The sequence below is a fragment of the Diabrotica undecimpunctata genome, chromosome 2 (genome assembly GCF_040954645.1).
Source record: "Diabrotica undecimpunctata isolate CICGRU chromosome 2, icDiaUnde3, whole genome shotgun sequence".
NCBI classification, from domain to species: Eukaryota; Metazoa; Arthropoda; class Insecta; order Coleoptera; family Chrysomelidae; genus Diabrotica; species Diabrotica undecimpunctata.
The window spans coordinates 37,013,864-37,034,161 of NC_092804.1; the positions used below are offsets into that span (position 1 = coordinate 37,013,864).

The window sequence follows — 20,298 nt, forward strand, 5'->3', positions numbered from 1 at the left end:
GTTTACAATGTAACTAATGCTTGCACAAAAACGCTTTTGTTGAATATAGTATTATAGTATTCTTCTCAACAGGGAGTCATTGTTATTAAGCGTACAAATTTCAAATTGTTTAAATGTAAAAACATGTTTATTGTATAACTTCCTCCTCTCCGTGACCTAGTGTTGTTGTGTCTTGATAGGTCCCTAGGCGAGAAGAGTGTGTCCCTGTTCTCCTAATATCGATGTAACAATCTTTTAGGTAAATAATTATAATGATGACTGTCGTAGTCCTTTTGTGTCTGGCTGTATGACGATAAGTCTAAGCCAAAAAAAAACACATGTTTAAAAGAAAGTATCGGCTTACTTTTATTCACCTAAATCTTCTGGTTACTTGTCTTAAGTTTACCAAGCAGTCATAGTGTATTGATAAGAACAATAATAAACTCATTTCTATTATTGCTATTTCATTTTTTGTGCAAATTGTATATTTATTTAATATTTGATGGCGTCTCACATTTCTAGAATTCGGTTGTCCATACGGCCTTTAAAATGATTTTTGTCTACCTTGTTTTCTATGGATAATTGTGATCTTTTGCTAAAAAGTCAGTTCAATTTCCTGGTCTTTAATTGTAGTTTTTCATTTTTTGCTTTAATGTGGGTTTTCCAGGTTTTTTTCTGATCTAGATGATTTTTATTTACTGCTGATAGAAATCTTCTTTTTCTTCCTCTTTATAAACAATTCTGCTTATTCATTGGCTAATTGATACCCCTATGGAAGTTTTTACATTCCATATTCGAAGAAAATCACCGATTAGTAATTTATTTCTTTCTATTTTGACCACACGGGTTTCTTGTTTATGTGGTTATTCCATCCTTTTTTCTGTTTAGTGTCCAGTCGTTTGCTGTATTTTCTTCTAATGTCTTCACTCTTTGATCGCTCAGCGTATTTCCTGTAATTCTTCTCAGTACTCTCATCTCTGCCGTTTTCAGTAGTCTTTGTGCTGTAGTACTTTCAGTAATTTGTGTCTTTTGGTTTTTTCTGCTGATATTATCATATTGTATTTCTTGGCTGTTGTATTGAAGATATGTGTTAATCTTTGGAGCTCCTCTTCTGTCTCGGTAATTAATGCGGCGTCGTCTGCATAACATAATATTTTAATTTCTTTGTTCCCCATTCTGTAACCATGACCTTTACGTACTGCTTGTATTATTTCGTCCATTATTATATTAAAGAGAAGTGGGCTTAACGAGTCACCCTGTCTGACTCCGTTTTGTAAAAATACTAGTATACACTGTGTTCGTTTTCCATTTATCTTTGCCCGTATTCGATTATGTAAGTAGATGTTTTTGATTATTACTGTACTGGTATACAAATTATTTAATTTAAATAATTTCTGGATGAGATCCTGAAATTATCCTGTTCTCCTGTCTGAAGAACTTATTTATTTTTGTAGTAACTAAAAAATGGTACCAAAATTTGTATGGTCTAATGAATATACTACATTTAAAAATTCCTTAGATTGGAAAATTACGTGGTTTGAATGATCAGCAAATATTCTAGAGAAATGGTAAGTACTCCTATATTGTATTTAAATATAGAACTGGACGTTTCTGACAAAATAACAATATAAGCATCTTTCATACAGCATATTCTCTTGTAAATTTTATATTCTTCGCATTACAGATTAATTACAATTTCAACGTATGTAGTAGTTTATGCTTCGTTATTACTTTATTATTTAGTTAGTCCACTAATCCACTATATTTTATTTTGGTTTATATCACAGCATTGATGCGATAAATTCTGCATTTTTATCAACTCAAAATAACATTGCATAGAGGTATGCTGTTTAGTTATACCAGACAAACTGAGAGTATGAACGATTTAACAGAAAACAACAAAGCGTTTACTGTATTGTATAGTATAATTGTTTACTATATACGAGTACAATCGAGAGTAATAATTGTTGTGTTATTGTCTTTCCTTTCTTTATTATATTATATCCTTTTCAACTGATTTTGTATCTATTAAAGTTACACCCAATTATTTATATTTATTTATTTGTTTTATTGGGTTTTTATTTACCTCCAGGTCTTCTGCGGTGTTTCCAAGGACCATGTATTGCGTTTTATCATAATTAGTTTCCAGATCTCAGCTTCCAAATTTTTCTTCCAGCTTTTTTATCATGATGTCTTCTTTGTCTTCTGCTAAAATGATTTGATCATCTGCAAACAAAACCCTATGGAAATAGTTGTCGTCATTTTACTCCCATCCATCAACATTTCTTCTTCCAGTTCTTGAGTGCTTCATCTATATAAAGTTTAAATAAGGTTGGTTACATTTGATATGCAGTATCCTCGTCGAACTCCTTTGTCAACTTTAAACGGTTCTGAGTAGTTTCGTGCGACTTTCATTCTACATTCATTGTTTTCGTAAAGTCATTTTCCATTGCTTTCCACAGTTAGTTCACGGACACTATCGTAGAATTTTCGTAGGTTCACGATTACAACGTGCAATTCAGCGTTGAATGTTATTGTTTTTTCTATGAGTTGTTTTATAGAAAATATATTATTAATTTAATTTAATTATTTAATTATTAATTATTTTATTAATAATAAAGTTCCTCCGTCTCCACTCTGTTCTTCTGAAGTTCTGCTGCTCCTCCATATTTTGTTTAATGATTTTCCCATACCACCTACCCACAGAAGGTGTGACGCACATTCCCCTATAATTATTGGGGTATTTTTTTGTTCCCTGCTTATGTATGGAGCTTAAGCATTTATTAAATATTAGTTTTAATTCTTGGATTAAGGTTTCAAGCGTTGTTTTTGAGAGAACGGTTATTTCTACACAAAAATTGCTAATTAACATTGTTGTTCAAAATTATCTCAGTTACATTTCTTGTTTAAAACATTTTTTTTCTACGGCGTACAAATTCTTAGTAAATCGGAAGTTTTCAGTGTTCCCCCTACAAGAGGGGTTTTAGGAAGGATCCGGGGGTAGGAGTATCAAAATTTTTTGCATTTTGTTTAGGAAGACAACATTGACATTCTCAGCAAAACTTTAGCTTGTTCGTTAGAGGTCTAGTCGGTTGAGAAAGTTGAAGAAAATCGGTTGTTTGATAAATTATTTTGATTAACTAAAATAGATAAATTATAGTATATAAACAAAAGGTCTAAAGAATCTCAACAAATTGCAACAAATGATGAGGACGATATTAAGAGTGTATATTTTAAAAGACCAATTTGATACTGCATCCTTTTAATTGTTATATTATTAGACAAAATTAAATTCATTATGATAAATAACCAATTTTCGATAAAAGAAATATTGCTTTTTAAAATTATTTTACCATCAATATTTACCATATTGCTCTAATTAATAATTACTGTGTTTACCACATCATTAATATAAGTTAAATAATGGAATTATCATTTACTGATTTATTGACAATAATGAACATTTAATGAACGCAATTCACGTGACTAATGATTTGAAATTAATTTATATTGCCAATTGGACTTCCCCAACAAAAGGGTACACCGACCACATCTAGAGGGAAAAAAATTGAAAAAAAAAGAGGAACAAAACAGAAAAATTTGTCTAAAGACGGAATAACAACTCCTAAGACACCTTTTAATGATATAAGAAGTTTAGAGACAAGAAAGAAGTTGTAATTTGTTTCTGGCAAAAGGTAGAAAATGGTATGATAGATTAAAAAACCAAAAATGTTATCTACCAGATCTAAAAGCGATTGCAAGCTGCTGCTGGTTAAACGACAAACCAAGAATTATTTGAGTTTTTTTCTTTTTAAAAAGAAAGTATTAAAAAATCTGAAAGTATCAGAAAATCTCTTGGATTGATGAATACAATCTATTAATAGAAAGAAGTTTTAATTGTTAATGAATTTTGATTTATTATAAACAGATAATATTTTTGTTATAACGAATAAGTTTTTAACAGTTTGTTTAAACATGTCTAAAATATAATATTAAACCCATTTCTCCCTTAATGATGACTTCGCCCTTTCCGCATATTTTCAATTTGAAAGACTTTATACGATGTTTTCAATTTTCTGAGTTAGAATATGCCTGATTAACTTTCTGTCGAATTAGATGGAAGGCAATATTTGAACGCATACCAGTTGAAACGTTGAAATGCCAATAATGCAAACAGTTGAGTTTTCATTGAAAATCATGAGAAACGAGGTAAATAACCCCGCAGCGTGCGATTCCGAATCTCTAAATAACGCACGCTAACTAGATCCTAAGTTAAAATAAACCAACGCTATGTTTCAACAGTTTATTTGTAAACCAATTATTTCTCGTAAGGGTATACAATCTTTTCACGCTGACATATTTTTATGGTTTCACGTTTGTTTGTTTTTTCAGTTCGTTAATTAGCGACTGATTCCAGAAGTTTGTTTAAAATTTGAACATCTATGAGGATTCTCTAATCAAAATAATGTAACTATATTTAACCGGATAAAATACCAGGTGCTAAAGATGGCTTCCTCCCAATGCAAAAAAATTCTGTAAGACTGTAAGCGATACTTTTAAAGAATGAAACGTATACTAAGATCAATAAATTATGTTATATTAGCATGGCTTTTGTGTCTGGTGATACAAGTGATACTTAATAAAGAAGAAACATATTTGAAAAATAAGGGTACTACAAAATTCTACACATAATACATAAAAAGTTATTAGTAGAAAATATAATATTTGAGGAAATGAAAGCACTGTACTGTCGATTTTGCGTAAAGTAAGATGGATTTGAATGCGGTTTTGGATATTCGATTCGTAATAATCTCTACAGACTTTTTACCGTATTTGATCATGAACAAATGAAAAACTGTATTTGTGCAATAAAAAAATTAATTTTAAAAGTAAATTTTTAAGTTTTGAAAGTTAAAAATTTTATAACTCGATGAATATTGATAAAAATGAGTCAAATTTTGTTATTCGAAAGTTTTGAGGTGGCTGAAAACGAATTTGCACCGGCAAGAGCCTCCGAAGTATGGGGCGAGCAGTAAGAGTGTTATCAACGCCTTCCTCTGGAGTTTTAGTCCAGTCCTCAGAGAGTTTACCTCTAAAAATCATACGAACAAGCTGAGAATGTCAATTCAAATCAAAAAGGTGTAAAAAGTTTACCACTCCTAAAACGCCCTTTGATAGGGGGTTAGGGGGGGATAGAACGGAAAACTATTTACCAAGAATCTGTACGGCGTGCAAAAGATGGTTCAAATAAAAAATGTAGCTGAGATAATTTTTATGTCAGTTATGCGCGCGGGAATTTGTATTTTGTCGCAAATAAAGTCAGTTTTTATTAAGGTTTTAAATGAATAAACGTTGCGCGATGATTGCCATTTTTTACGATTCTCATGAAATCAATAAAATTTATTTTTAGTTCTGACAACAAATATGAGGCATTTAAAAAATGCCGAAATTTAAACTTTTACATTACAAACGATCGCACGTCACGGAAAATGACTCCACGAAGACAGTATTGGGTAGTTTGTAGCTAAAATTGTGTAATTTTAAAAAACGTACTTGTTTAATTGAAAAGGAGCAGTTTTAAACGTTTTGGATCGTTTGTAATGTGAAATTTTATTTTCAGCGTTTTTTATGCATATTTAAAATGCATCACATTTGTTGCTAAAACTCAGAACCGCAATTTCGTGCTATAAGTTTTAAATATTAGGCTCTAACAATAGAAATTCCAAGTCAATGAATGTAATAAATTTTATTGATCTCATAAGAATGAAAGAAAAAATGGATAGAACCGCGCAACATTTATTTATGTAACACCTTTATAAAAACACTTCATTTGCGGCTAAACCCAAAAATCGCATACGAAAGCTAGACTCTTTACCTTTAAAATGCATTTTGATTTTTGTCCAGAGAACACTCTAATCAAAAGATATCACATTTTTCCGTCGAGTTTATATAAATTTTATTTAAAATTAATTTCTCTCGCATAACTGACATTTAAAATCGGTTCAAATATTTCTTCTTCTTCATGTACCCTGTCCTTTCAGAACGTTGGTTACCATCATAGCTATCTTAATTTTATTCACTGCCACCCTAAATAGCATGCTTGTATCAACACCATACCAATCTCGCAAGTTCTTCAACCATGAGGTTCTTCTTCGTCCTGGACTGCGTTTGCCTGCCATTTTTCCTTGCATGATATTTTGTAGCAACCTATATTTGAGACCTCTCATTACATGTCCGAAATATTCCAGCTTTCTCTGCTTGATGCTTTTTATGTCTCAGTAGTCTTGCTGAGACGTTCTAGTATTGTGGAGTTTCGAATCTTCTCCACCCAGCAAACTTTTAAAATTCTTCTATAGCCCCACATTTCGAAAGCCTCAAGGCGATTTAGGCGAAGTAGGTGGATCCTCAGTGCCAATTTTAGGTCTCTGTTACATAACACCTTGGACATCCTTCTAAAAGACGCTCTAGCCTGCTCTATCCTAGATCTAATTTCGCCGTGACTTTCTGCGTTACAATTTAATTGCTGTCCAAGGTAAACGATTTTATCAACTTGCTCAAGTTTGGTATTATTTACATAATAGACGGTTTTATATGCTGTTGTTTACTTATTACGAGCATTTTGATTTTCCGTATGTTCAGATTCAGACCTGCCTCCCTACAATTTTCAACTATCAATTAGTGTTTGTAGATCTTCTTGACTAGAAGCTAGGAGTACTGTATGGTCCGCATATCGCAAATTATTGATGACTTCACCGTTCACAAGTATTCCTTCTTGTTTTTCAGAGAGTGCTTTTCTAAAAATTCTTTCTGAGTAAAGTTGAAAAGCAGGGGTGATAAGAGGCATCCCTTCCGTACTCCTCTTTTAATATTAAGACCCTGTGATTCTACACCATCTACTAGGACTGATGTTGTTTGATTCCAATATAAATTTGCAATTATTCGAACATCTCTGCCGTCCAAGCCAATGTCTTTTAGAGCTTCGATCAATATAGAGTGCTTATCACGATCAAATGCCTTTCGGAAGTCAATAAAACAACATTTATCACAACATTAACAACAATTAAACAACAAATATTTGATAAATTGATTTTATTCGTTTTTCCCGCCTACGAGGGAGCTTTTTTTTGGGAAGCCTGGACTGCCGGGAGTAGTAAACTTTTTTGCATATTTTTTGAAGTCCAAATATGGACATTTTCAGCAAAATTCAGTTTGCTCATATGATTTTTAGAGGTTCAGTGGCATTTTCTTCTTTGACGACTGGAGTATTTTGTTAAGACTTTTTTATATAATTAGTCAAAAATCGTTCCTCGGGGATTTGCGCGTTCGCTGAACATGATTGTTACACCGGCAAGAGTCTTCTGAGTACCTGCTATCCGCTAAGGGGGTTATCAACACCTTCCTCTGGAATTTTATAAAAAATCGGTATATAATTTTCCAAAACTTCATTAATTCGGTTTTCCAGGTCTTCTTCTTCTTCATGTGCCTTGTCCGTTCCGAACGTTGGCAATCAACATGGCTATTCTGACTTTGTTTACGGCAGATCTGAATAGTTCAGCAGATGACAATCCGAACCATTGCCGTTCGGATGCCTCAAGTTTTGGAGCCACGAGTGTCTTCTCCTCCCTGGACCCCTTCTGCTGTCTATTTTCCCTTGAACGATCAGCTGTAGTACTCTATATTTATTATGTCTCATAACGTGACCCAAGTATTCCAACTTTCTTTTCTTTATACTTATTCCTACCTCTCTCTCTTTACCTATCCGGCGTATTACCTTTTCGTTGGTCACGTGCTCAGTCCAGGATATACGTAATATACGTCGGTAAGCCCACATTTTGAAGCACTCTACTTTTTTCATCAATGTTGAGGTCATTGTCCACGCCTCCATTCCATATAACAAAACCGGGAATACATAACATTTCAGTAGTCGAATTTTGAGAGGTAGGGTGAGGCTTTTAGAGGTGAAAATTTGCTTCATGCTAGTGAACGATGCTCTTGCCTTTTCTACTCTTATACGTATTTTCTTCGCTTGATCCCAATTTGAGTTTACTGTCGTTCCCAAGTAGATGTACGAATTAACGTGTTCAATTCTTTCATTGTCTAATATCAGTTGCTGTGGTGGTTGTTGGGTTTTGCTTACTAACATCCATTTGGTTTTTGTGATATTTAGTCTGAGTCCGTATTGTGCACTTTTCCAGGTCGGTTAAACAAATATCATAACATATAAATATAGTCCCCAAAGTACCTGATGTCCAGAACGGGTGTCATCGTCGTTTCCTGAAATTTTCCATTCACGTTTTAGATTATGATAGTGGAAGTGCCGATAATATTCTCGTGATCAGCGACCTCGAAAACCCCTGAGATAAGGAGTTTTTGCTAATTATATTGTGAATTTTCACAAAACTCCAGAGAAAGGCCTTGATAATACCCTTATCGGGCACTAGGTACATCGGAGTCTCTGGCCGGTGTCTCATTCCTGTTCAACGATTTCAAAAACTTACGAAAAACAAAATTGTCTAATTTTTATCAGTATTCATCTAGTTATAAATTTTTTTAACTTTGAATACTTAAAAGTTCAGCTTTAAAATGCATTTTTTTAATGCACAAATACAGTAATTCATTTCTTTACGATTACATACAGCCACGAAGTTTATATGGATTATTACGAATCGAATGTCTAAAAACTGCGTTCAAACCCATCTGAATTTGCGAAAAAACGATAGTAAGGCTTATTTTTGTGCTTTATTTCCTAGACTATAATGAATACTTGTGTAACATTGAAAATACTATATGAAATAGAAAATAAATAAACGAGTGGCAGTGTTAATATAAAGTATTTTACATATAATATTTAATATACAAACACAGCTAAATGAATAAAAAAATCTTTCAAGAGGGAGTTTAATCACTATATTTGACCAGTATTCAAATAATTGTCACATTTTTGAATCCTGTCAAGTGAAAATGTGACCAATTTTAAAAAACACATACCAGTGGAAATATAAATATTACCAATTATCTCAAACGCCAAAAAGCTACATAAAGCAGGACAATGGATACGAGTAAAAGAAAATGAGTAAATTACCAAACAAATAATATAATATACTTTTTCAATGAAATCAATATACAGAAAAAGGCAACTAGAATATTTGGTAATATTTTTTTATTTTGTGAAAATACTGAAAGAGGTCGATTTTCATTCCGACACATTTTTACGATACAAATATATATCATTGGTCACTCCCTTCCCTTCGAGTTCTTTCTATTTCCTTAATTGTAAATAAGCAATTGTAGTTAAAGAATTTAATTAAAAATAGTTAAAAACAATTAATTTATTAAAAGTGTTACACCACATCAAAACTATGTTGACGCAGTATAGTTGGTCCACTGGATCTTGCACAAACGGCTTGCCTCATATTTATATAAATTAAAACAAAACAATTAGAAAATGTCAAATAATGAAATTCCAATTTAGAGGATGGAAAACATTACTTCTCATTCTTCTTCCAGGAGTATCCCCTTTGCTGACATAGTTAGATAACATATTGAAGATCATTACATTACTGATTGCTATTCGGTAAAATTTGTGCATTGTACCAGGTTTGTAAGGCACTATTCCGTTCTTATTCTTACTGGACCGCAGCTTCCGAATTTGTGGTAATTTTGTGGTTTTAGTGGTTCTTACGATTTGGTTTTCCTTTTCATTCTAACACGGTTTCGTTACGTATTCTATTCAACCAGCTAATGCGTAAGATTCTTTTGTAACACCATATCTCGAAAGGATCTAGTTTTTAAGCATAGCATCTGCTCCAGAGGGTAGATCTTACTACTCAATATTAGCTTAGAATATATATATATATATATATATATATATATATATATATATATATATATATATATATATATATATAGAGTGGGCCAAAAGTCTGGAAACACCTAATTATCTCTTAACTGGATAATAATATCGATGGACATCGATCTGGCATACTTGTTATCAAATTTTCAATATCGTCTTGCTCAATTTCTTTGCTCTTGCATACAGTTTAACAGTTCTTCCCTAGTCTGGAACACTAATCGTTGCTATTGTACACGTCTTTTTAGCATATTTCAAACGTGTTCGATGGGATTCAAGTCAGGGGATTGAGCAGGACAGGGCTAGACATGAATATTGTTCTGCTCTAAAAAATTTCTCACGATTCTTACAACATGTGGACGTACATTGTCGTGCATCAGCAGAAAATTTTCTCCGAATTGTGCAGCATATGGACGATCAATAGGTTCGAGAATATGATCTCGACATTTATTTGCTGTTTAAAATCCTTCATACCACTTTAGTCTTTTTTGTTCTATGTATGGACATGTAAGAAGAACTAGTGACAGTAGATGGATAAAGAGAATAACCGAATGGAGCCCCATAGGAAGGAGGAAAAGAGGACGACCCCGAAAATCCTGGAAGAACGAAGTAGACGACGCCATGAGTAAGAGAGGCCTAAACGATGGAGAATGGGACAACAGAGAGAGATGGAAACGGTTGAGCGAGGGAAGGCAGTGAATACTGTAGAATCCCTGAATATATATATATATATATATATATATATATATATATATATATATATATATATATATATATATATATATATATATATATATATATATATATATATATATATATATATGAATGAACGAAATCAGTTTGAAAACCTAATGCAACTCCAGCCCAAACCACCGAAGTTACTCCTTGATGTCTGTCAACTTCTTGAATGGTTTGCAAGCGAGATGGATTGCCCGGTGTTCGCCACACCCTCGATCTTCGTGAATCCGGTTGTAAACCAAACCTGAATTCATCGGTGAAAATAATGTTTGCGCATTCTCGTTCTTGCCAAATTTGAAGTTCTTCGGTCCATTCTAATCTCCTTGTGCGGTTCCCACGGGATAATACTGGTATTCTAATGGAATGTCTAGCGTGAATATTACCCTAATGCAATATATTCCTAACAGTTTGAGCAGAGACATTAATGCCATCAATGTTTTGAAGCTCACTTTTTAGCTAGCTAGCAGTAACATTGGAGTTCTTTAATGCCTGAAGGCCAACACACCTATCATGTACTGGTTGTGTTGCTCTTGTTGGACCGGTGTGTCTTTCCCTTACATCACCTACATCGTTTATTAAAAACGCTGCCATATCCGTCCTATAGTACTTTAGGTAGAATGCACAGCTTCTGCCATGTCGCGGATGTTCATACCACCCTGTATCATACCAATAGCTCGTAGCTGTGTTTCACGATCAAGAAGATTTCCTTAACATATTAATTTAATTAAAACCACAATAACAATAGATTATAACTACACTTGCAGCAAAAATTATACTGAATATACTTTTAAGTTGAATAGATAAACTTCAAAAAACTTACCTTTTTTTAAGATTAACAAAAACACAAACCGATATAGTAAATTGTTATGCCCAACCAATAGTTTAATAATAACCCAACAAATTTTATTTTAACAGAAAAATATTGCTTCTTGAGAGTAAGCGACTCTTATTTCTTGTACCCTAGACCATTTTGATGTGTGTTTATTTACTGAATTACTCTCTAAAACTATTTGACACTGAGAAGTTTTATATATTTAAGACCTTCGTGACTAGATAAAATACCAAGTGTTGTTTGTGAGAAAGTGGAGATTCCAATAATAATATAATATACAGAGTGTTGTATTTATAAAACCAAAGTGACTAACGATATCAGAAAAATGGTAAATCTGGCAACATTGCAAACATTAAATTTGAAATATTTATATTGCAAAATAGGCGAATCTCGGCTTTTGTACAATTCGGACCATCCATTTAAAAGATTTGCAGGCTTTTGGTTCCACTGTGTATACTTATCTCAAGAGATTGAACATTAAGTTGTTATACTCATTCTTTGGATAAATTGTAGGTAAATTGAAATCACGAAAATGGATTGAAAATTTAAATAATACGAAAATTAGCTGTAAACAAGAAACTGTCAGTTACAAAACTCGAGATTCCAAGTCAGTTCCTAATCCTAATCCTATTCTAATTCCTAATCAGTCACCGTTCTTCGTCATATTTATGTCCCTGTTTGATGTACTTTGTTGTGTAGGGATAAAAGGACTAATTTCATGGGTTTAGATACTGAGTAGAAAAGAGACGCAATTTAAAAAATAATTTTCGAATAATATCCACGATATAATAACACGTGCCAAGAACCGGCGATGGAGTATATTACAAAAACGACACTGGAGTCTAACAATTTATAGATGAATTTTATATAGTGTTATAACGCTCCCATAAAATTTTCAAAATATACAAAATTTCCTGGATTTATTTGAAGTTCTCATGTACCTTATTTACGGTTATAGGTTAAATTCTTTACAGCTCGTATCTCACGGTTAAAAGCATTTTTTGGAGCAATAAATCGCATCAATGCACATATTTCCTAGCTTTTCCTACTATTTTATAAATAATGCACGTAACGATTTAGATATATAATAATTTTTCTTCATTTTAAAATCAGCTAAAATATTATTTGGCACCGTTTGTGTTTACAGAAATTTATTTTTCTAATCCGAGATCTCCACATTTACTATCTTTATTGATGAAATGATTTAATGAAATGATCTCAACAGTTAAGATTGCTGCAATACAAATACAACGTGAATTATAACACAATGTAAGATTTTTATATTATTCCTCAATGATGGAGATTTTTTAACAACTATAGTATATCTTATGTATTTTTTACCCTTTACGCAATTTGCTTGAAAAATATGCAAGAAAGATGACGACATTTACCGATAAATGATATACCAGGTTATAGTCCAGTCGGGTTAGAAGAAAAAAGGCTTTACCTTGCATGGCAAGCTGCTCCAAATTTTATTATTCTAACCTTTAGGGGGTAAATAGGAGTATAAATGTAAATTCGCGTCTGAATCCAACCTTTGCGTAAGCCGCCATCTGGAATTTGAAAATGAAAAAGAAGAACCATTTTTGCTCAATATCTCCGCCATTTTCCAATTTTTGACAAAAATGGTACGGACTGAAATGGTTGCAAATGCGTTTTCCTACAAGTTCTTTTTTACAAAGTTTTTCGTGCGATTAATATTTTCAGTGTTAAGGGGAATTAGTGGAATGGTGAGGGAAGCATAATTTTTGAATTATCTCGTTTATTATTAACTTTACGACATTAATGTACATAAACAAAAAATGGAGAAAATTATATTTTATACGATTTTGATTTCTTTCATTTTCTGCTGAACACAACACTAAAATTAACAACTGAAATGATAACAAATAAACATAATAAATGAAATAACATAAAATTATAACACTAACAGAAGAACAACATGGTTTTAAGTCGGGAAAATTATGCAGCGACGCTATATTTGTAAATAAAATGCAATTAAACGTTATTTTTTTAGAGGTATAACTTTTAAATGGAATAAAACAAAGATGGTTTTTATATATCGACATGAAATTGACTTTATTCGAAAGATAATCTTTTGGCATTATAATTTAAATATGACTTCTGGATATGACCGTCACGGCCGGATCTGACGTAGTCTAATCTGAAGGTCCAATCACTAGCAGTGTTAAATTGCACGTTTACCAATTTACGATTCGAAACGTGAAACTATACGGTTACCAAACTTTTCATTCAATAAATAAATTGTGGCACGAGCTGTATAACATGTTGCGCCGTCTTATTGAAATGACAGCTCCTGCACATCATGGTTATTCAATTGGGGAATGAAAAGGGCAGTAATCATAGCACTATAGCATATACCATTGCCTGTAACGTCCTGGCCAGCATAATTTTTGAAGAAGTACGGTCCAATGATTCCACCAGACCATAAAGCACACCAAACAGTCAACTTTTCTGGATGTAAGGGTTTCTCAACATACATTTGAGGATTATCTTAGCTCCAAATCTCCATCTATAAATCTACGTCTTGCTAACTGATGATGTGCCTTTAATTCTTGGATTTTAAAAGCACTCAAAGCAAGATCTTTTCGCTTCTTCGCAAAAATCTTCCATAAATTTGATGGACACGTATCCAACTGCTGTGCACGATGGCAGGTAGACTGATTCAGTATGCTACGTCCTACAGCAGCAACAACTTCTTCTGTATGCACTGTACGATATGTCTGTGGATGCATATTATCATTTAAAGTACACTTGATGCAAAAACGTTCCATGGTTAATCGAATTACTTACTCTAAGAGCAAGTACTTCGATTTATTATGTTGACCATAAAACGGACGTAGTGCCCGATACGTATTTCGAACAGGACCACAATTTTCAAAATACATTTGTAAAGGGTGATTCATTTAGAGGTACTTTTTTCAACAAGAAAAAATAATGAAAAAAATAAATTTTATTTGAAAATATTTATTATCATACAAAATAACCATTTTTTACAATTACTTCTTAAAGATAATTTCTTTTAAATGTTGGCCATGACTACGATTAAGTTGGTTTATTCTGAAGTTCCAGTTCTCGATGACTCGTTCCAGCCATTGTATTTCCATGTGTATTTCACCAACGACTCGAGTAATATTGGCCTCCAATGCCTCAATCGTATCTAATTTATTCATGTAGACTTTATACTTTAGGTAGCCCCAAAAGAAAGAGTCTAGATATGAGATGTCACAGGATGTAGGCGACCAATTCATTGGTCCAAAGCGTGAAATAATTTGTTCACCGAATCGTTCTCGCAGTAAAGCCATGTTTTCACGGGCTGTATGGCAAGTAGCGCCATCTTGTTGGAACCAAACGTCGCCGAGACCACGAGCTTCAATTTCAGGTACCAAATAGTACGGCACCATAACGGTCTCCATTCACAGTAACATTCTGGCCGGCCTCTGTTTTAAAGAAATATGGACCAACGATTCCACCAGCCCATAAACCACACCAAACAGTTGTTTTTTCAGGGTGTAGTGGCAACTCTTGAACCTCTTTGAGTTGTTGATCACCCCAAATACAGACATTTTGTTTATTAACGTACCCATTTAGTCAAAAATGGGCCTCATCTGAAAACAAAATGTTTCTCGAAAACAGTGGATCTTCTGAAAGCTTATCAAGAGCCCATCGACTGAAACGGTGACGACTCGGAGGTCGGTTTTACACAGAACTCCCATTTTAAAAATACAACTTAATTATTTCTAGACGCTTTGCCAGGCTAAGTCTTTCCATCATGAAATGTCAAGCAATACCGAACAAAAGCGAAATGTCAGTTTGACAGTATTCATGCACGGTCTCCAATCAAATACCCACCAAAAAAAGTAACTCTAAATGAATCACCCTTTACAATTTGGAAGCGTTGTTCAGGCGTCAAATCTATTTATGCTGAAATGCCAAACCAAACTTAACATCACTTGACAGCTGTCAAAATAGCTGGCAGTTAAAAAAGTGTTACCAACTTACATTTCTGTACCTCTAAAAAAACACCCGTTATAAGGGAAATCACTAGAATACAACAAACGTTATAATACGTTAATAACAAAAGGACGTTATCCACTTATTGTACGCAATAGATATCTCTAGGAATAATTAAAAACGATAGAAAATATATACCGGAACAACACAATAAAAGTAGAAGAAGAACTAGATGACTTAATTGCAGCTGTCAATGGGATAAGATAGGAACATTCAAGAACCATCTATTGTTTAACCTTCACCTTCAGCAGATTTTCTTCAGCTGGTTGCAAATCTAAAAAATAAATACAAGAAATAATAAAAAGGATATTGGCTGCAGTAAAACTAGTTATATGAAACTACTTCGGAGAAAAAAAAAACAGCAACACGTTTAGCATGTTTGAGCGACGAAGTTTGTTCCATTTCTATGCGGTGTAGTTATTCGAATTTTTAGTTCCAGTTTCACTATTTTCTTTGGCATCCACCCAATCAACTCATTGAATCTACTGAAACATTTAAAACTATCTTAAACACTGATAAGGAAAATCTTTATGTGGAAACTACGGATCAATGCATGCTTTCAATTAATTTTAAAACACATAGTCTTCTTTTTAACGTTAAAGTTTCATTATACACACTTATATAAACCTTGAATATAAATGGTTCATTAAAAAAGCTGAAAAGCAACGCTTATTGAAATTCAAATGAATCGAAAACAAATAATTCATTGAGAAATTATCATATGTAATAATTTACAGAGTATATGGACTTGTCTTCAGGGCTGTTGGCGTCACTTTCTAGTGAGGACCCACAAGATTAACAGCATTATGAATGATGTTTGTGTCTACATGAATCAAGTTATTATTGGACGTTTTTCAAAACGCGTAGGCCGTTATATTCCGATCGCCTGAATCGGAAGGTTTAGTATCGTTTGACCTAATGAACTGTCAACTATTTATAGATAAAACAAATACAAAAAATCACTGACGTCATTTACTTATTATACATTCTCATTTGTGCGTTTCCGGATAACAGGTGGTTTTTAAATTTTATCTTAATAGGCAATAAATAACCGTTCAAACAACAAAATTAAATTAAGAACACTAAAACGTGTATTTGTTAGATATTCTTAAAGTTCCAGGTTTTAATTTTTTATATGAGTACAAGTAGTTTATTATTATATACGCAGTTAGCCCATCTTCTAAACTAATATCATCTAGACAAGTTATCTCCAGAGGTACATAAGATTGTCTGCCGAAAAAACCTACGGCCAATCATAGAGAACTATTGTTTGTCAGCATATCAGCAAAATTTATTAGCTATAGTGTATTTATGTATGAGAGAGTAATAAAACAATAAATTATGTATGCAAATCCCTAAACTGTTGATACGGGTGACTCAATGAAAAACAGATATTTGTCAACAAGTTTACAGAAGTATATAGGAAAACAATTTTAAATTGAGTATGACCACCAGGTATAAAGGTTGGAGCAGAATAGAATACAATAGTTGTGAGGGTTACTAATCCCTAAATAAGGTTGCCAGTGTCGGAGTGATGGAGGTTAACAGGTACTAATGAATTTGCAAGAAATGTAAGATGTTTATTTTATTGGTTTTATATAACCAATAAAAGTTTAATAAGTACCTACCTATTTGCAAAATAAAGTTTAATTCTTTAGATAAAATAAAACGTTTTATTTTATCTGAAATGAGTGCATTCCACGAAGTAAGGGTTTCAACAATCAAACATTTAATTCTTTAATTTCAGGAATCTACGACAGTAATTGACTAGATAATTACCTTCTAAACTTATTCCACAGAAAATGTGATAGTGGGTTTTTCCATTTTGTAGGAAGGTCCAAGTGGCGTATTCAAAATTCTTAACAGTTCACTAAAAGTAGGTACTTCAGTTGCAAGGTGCAGTTTATTGTGTATACTAGTGTTATGGAAAATTTGGAAGTGCCGTGTAAACGCCGAAAAATTGGTCCTCTAACAGTTAATGAAAAAACATTAATATTTAATTGTTTTAAATCATTTACAGACAAACGTTTATGTGAAAGTGTTGATGAGACCGTTGAGTTAGTTAGCAGTACACTTGGTGTTGGGAAATCTACGATTTACAGAGTTATTAAAGAAGAGAAATGTGGTAGTTTTCAAATGCCACGTAATGCTCCAGGGAAACCAAAATTTCAAATAGAATATCATTTTAAAGAAGAACTTCGACGGAAAGTGCATGAATTCTTCTTTAGACAAGAATTTCCAACATTGGATAAAGTTCTTGTCTCAGTTCGAGATGATAAGGATTACCCAGAAATGGGTCGAAGTACGTTATGGAAACTTTTAAAAGAAATAGGCTTCCGCTGGAAAAAGAATCCCAGAAAGTCTATTTTATTAGAAAGAAACGATATTGTCATATGGAGAAGACATTTTCTAAGAACCATAAAGGAAATGAGAAACCAAAAAAGAAAAATATTTTATCTTGATGAAACATGGATCAACGAGGGTCATACACTAAATAAATTTTGGCAGGATGAAACTGTTACAAGTCAAAGGCACGCTTTTGTAAATAACTTATCTACTGGTTTAAACCCATCATCAGGAAAGGGACGCAGGCTGATAATAGTACACATTGGCAGTTCAGACGGTTTTGTTGAAGGTGGTTTATTAACTTTTGAATCAACTCGTACCGGTGACTACCATGAAGACATGAACGCTGATGTCTTTCAAGAATGGTTCGAACAAATGATAGATCTTCTTCCTGAGAACTGTGTAATAGTAATGGATAATGCAAGTTATCACTCCAGACTTATAGAAGGACTGCCCACAACCAAGTGGTTAAAAAAAGACTTGCAGAATTGGCTGAGTTCAAAAAATATTACGTACCATCCCGGATCTATAAGAAAGGAACTTTATTCGTTGTGTGCCCTTCATAAAGAAAAATTTAAAAAATACGAAATTGATGAAATTGCCAAAAATCGTGGAATGACAGTACTTAGATCCCCACCATATCATTGTGAATTAAACCCGATTGAACTGGTATGGGCACAGATAAAGAGTGAAGTTTCAAGAAAAAATACCACTTTTAAAATTCATGATGTTAAACAGTTGTTTTTGGAGGCCGTAAATAATGTAAAACCTGAAAACTGGGAAAAGGCAGTAAATCACACTATTAAAGAAGAGGAAAAAATGTGGAAGCTGGACAATATTACTGATAAAATGATCGAGCCAGTTATTATAAATCTTGGTTCTGAAAGTTCATCTTCTGAATCTGATTTGGATTTGTAACAAGTAGCTGTAAGTTTTATATTAATATTTTTATTCATCTATTTAACATACCTTAAACGGTTTTAAAAACTCTTTTTCTCTTTTGTAATTTTTAAAAATTAAAAAAAATGTGAATTTTTTAAAACCCTTTTTAATGTAGGCCAGTCAGTTCTAATATAGTGTGTGATAAAAGAGGTCACTTTTGTTTACATACACATAACACTTTATAACACTGAAATAATTCATTTATTTTTTACAATTATTCAAAATAATTTTTCAATTAATCTTGAGCACGCCCATGGAGTGGTCGGAGCTACCAGTTAAAATTATGCTAATTACTCTCTCTTTCATAAAAATAAACTATAGTAAGTAATGGGTATAGCAGGTTTCCCAGCATCCAACCTTTTTCTGTCCTTAATGGCACTCTTTACAAGATCCCGCATGATAGAATAAGGAATTCCTGTTCAAAAATCCGCTTTTCTTACGATGCCCCTCTTTACTTTATTGTCAGGAACATGTTTCAGATCGGTAAAATTTCGTACAAATATTCTTTAATATTCAAAATAATTCTTTTGTTGGCGAAGGCGAGTAGCAGTGTCAGTACAGTTGCACCTTCATTGTTGATGCTGGTATACTAGTATTTGAGTACTCTTGTTCAGAGGACCAAAATACTGTATGTGATTGAAATATTGATTTTCTTAGAAGATAAGGAGTTATCAGTATTGTTTGATTATGTACTGTAATTATATAAAATAACGCCAATTTAAAACTATACGGTAAGTACAAGAGTTATTTTATACAGAGGAAAAGCTGTATATTTGTGTTGTACCTAAATTAGTACAAAGTGATATCCTATGATGGTTGATGACTATGATCATGGTTGGAATGATAAACAAACTCTTTAATGAAATTTGGATTATCAGCTTGAGAAACAAGTAGAATTCTAATAATCTTGGACAATGGATCATTCGAGACTTAACAAAGCTAAGGTTTGCTTTTTTATCTCAACGGCACATTATTGAAAAATAATTTCTTAGATTGTCCGCAAGAAACCATACGAAAATGAAATATGATAATGTAAACTGATATAACTAAAGCTAATTTTTAAGAGGTATAGTCCAACAATCAATGGAAGAGAGTGACTCATTGTCAAAATTCAAATTTTACGTCAACTTTTGGGTAATTCCGCAGTTCCAGCTACGCCGTTATTTTATTATTTATTTGAAGCATTGGTTTCTTTTATTAGAAATTAGCTCCATCTTCCATTAGTTTCCTAGGTTTGGCTTATTTTATAGGAATACAGGACTTCCTACGATTAATGCTTTTCCCTGAATTAATTTCTTGAATCCACACGTCATTGAAAAATGATTCATATTTACGTCTATCTCATAGATACAATAATCAGCTAATTTTTACTATCGATGAGGAAATATGTGCTATGGCGACGTCTGTGAATCATATTACTATCGAATTTTTACTTATCTATTACTATCGAATTTTTACTTGTCTTCGTATATGCGGCCACTATACTACTCGCGAAGTTGATCGAAGTTCAACGAGTACGAGAGTGTAGACAGGTACTTCATGTGACTTCGCTTCGCCTCGCTCTACTTCCGATCTG

The 20,298-nt window shown here is 32.9% G+C and overlaps 1 protein-coding gene across 5 annotated transcripts in view; it reads left to right on the forward strand.

The window, feature by feature from the left end:
- The window catches only part of Sesn (Sestrin), a 318,966-nt gene that overhangs the window by 224,908 nt on the left and 73,760 nt on the right, over nt 1–20,298 (forward strand). The gene's annotated exons all lie outside the window — the stretch shown is intronic.